The sequence below is a fragment of the Chlamydotis macqueenii genome, chromosome 28, assembly GCF_036417535.1.
Source record: "Chlamydotis macqueenii isolate bChlMac1 chromosome 28, bChlMac1.mat, whole genome shotgun sequence".
Lineage (NCBI taxonomy): Eukaryota > Metazoa > Chordata > Aves > Otidiformes > Otididae > Chlamydotis > Chlamydotis macqueenii.
The window spans coordinates 2,109,669-2,111,623 of NC_141583.1; the positions used below are offsets into that span (position 1 = coordinate 2,109,669).

The window sequence follows — 1,955 nt, forward strand, 5'->3', positions numbered from 1 at the left end:
GCAGCTCTCCCAAGTTATTTTATTTTCCCACAGAATTCTATCATCTAAAAAGGTGGTTTAAAAAAAAAGCAAGAATCCAGAGTTTTAGTCACTGATAAATATTTTGGTTCTAGCATTCCAACTGTGTCTGCTCCTACAAGAAAACAATGTTTGTCCCCATCTCAGGGTCAGGGTATTTTGTTGAAAGTATTTCAAACAAATCTGGCTTTTCCACTGTGAGAGTGGCTGGGCAGTCCCGTCACATAAATACTTGCAAGTTCTTTGGTACAAAAGGAGAAGTGGCTTTCCACGGCGGTGCCGGAGCCGTCGCAGAGATCCCCTTCCTCAGGCTGCTCACCGCAACGCTGCTCACGACATCCTCCAAGAAGCACGTGTTTCGCCTGGTCCTCCGGCTGAGGTTAGCACAACCCTGAAAGCAAAATAAACCCGAGCGGCTGTGCCAGCCCTTCCGGCTCTCACGGCTCCAACCCTGGGAGCTCCCTTGCATGCATCAGAGACGCTCACCTAGCCTGGGGTTCTGTCTCTGGCAGCAGCCAAAGGAGCTGCTCTTTGGGATGCACACAAACCTGGCCACTGCGCAGGCATCCTCCTTGCTCCTCCCCAGCATCCGCAGTCATCATATCCGGAACATTTAAAGATGTCCCTGCCTGCTGCCTTCAGTCTCTGCTGTTGGACCTGTCGCCTCCAAAGTTTTCGGATCCTTTTTTGGCCCTGTTGTTACTGTCATTCCTCTGGCTCCTCCAGCAGCAAGTTCCTCGCTTTTACTTCCTGCTGCATAAAGATGAACTTTATTTTATCAGCTTTAAACCGCTCTTCTCCTAGACTCACCAAGTGCACACGGTTTTAGTACGGTGGGATTTGGTGGATGACAGCTCTGCCTTCGTCTCACTCACCACCTCCATTACGTTACAAACCTCAGCCACATCACCCCTCTTACCACCTTCTCCTCTGCAAACTGGAGTCCAGGTCTTTTCGGTCTCATAAGGCAGCGGTTTCATCCCCTTGATCATTTTAGCCGCTTCTCTGCACCTCTCCCTACCTTGAGATGCAGAGACCGGAGCTACACAAGGTGCAAGAGAGCTGCAAAACGATGCCCGGTGTCTCCGTGAGGACGCCCAACTTGCTGTTGGCTTTTTTGGCTGCTGCTGCTGCGCACAGAGCTGATGATTTCAGAGAACCAGTGACGGCTCCAAGGGCTCTTTCCTGAGCTGTACGTGCCGGTTTCAAACTCAGCATCATGCAGCAGAGTTTGGAGAGAGATAAACGGAGGAACAGTGAGCCCAGATGTTACCAGCAAGACCTGCGGTGGTCACGGACAAGGGGGATTTTTCAAACGAAGGAGCAGATAAGACACGTTAGGTAGACACAGGAGTAATTAATTACCAGAGAAGCAAATTATTTCAGCGCTACCACACATGGAAGCACAAAACCCAACTGGACTGGGAACAGTCCCAGCCTCCTCAGGCCGTTCACCTCTACGGCAGATGGGGATTAGCTGCCTTCTAAACCCAGCTAAGGACTTCACAGCCAAGGGTGCAGCCTGTGCTCATTTATAAGACCAATTTCACAGCCTATATTTCTCCAAAAAATTCTTTGCATTTGAATTTCACACACATTATCCGTGGCCAGAGCAGAATTTTGGCAAAATGTTGAGCTGAAAGGAGGAGAGAGGAGGGATGGGAGAGGGGAGAAAGGGGAGAGAGAGGGGAGAGGGTTTCTATTCCAAGAAATGTCTTCTCTGCAAACAGTTTGGCATTTGTCGCTCTTGGAGAGCCATTTCTGATGGCCAAGGATGAGATCAACCCAAGGCTAAGGGAGAGAGAGCCACCCTAAGCCACTGAATTCAGGACAGCTGGGCATCTGCTAAGTAAAGCTTGCGTTCATGATAGGAGAGCAAACCTGGGACCACCAGCAAGAGTTCTGCTGTGTCCCTGGATATCAGAGCCCCAAAGGAC

The 1,955-nt window shown here is 50.1% G+C and overlaps 1 long non-coding RNA gene across 1 annotated transcript; it reads right to left on the bottom strand.

Annotated features, from left to right (window-relative positions):
• LOC147597304 (uncharacterized) lies at positions 1-1,293 on the bottom strand. The gene is made up of 3 exons (XR_015261267.1): positions 938-1,293; positions 567-771; positions 1-409 (listed from the first exon to the last, which is right to left on the bottom strand). It is a non-coding gene; the product is annotated as an uncharacterized LOC147597304 (long non-coding RNA).
• Between the last annotated feature and the right edge of the window lie 662 nt (positions 1,294-1,955).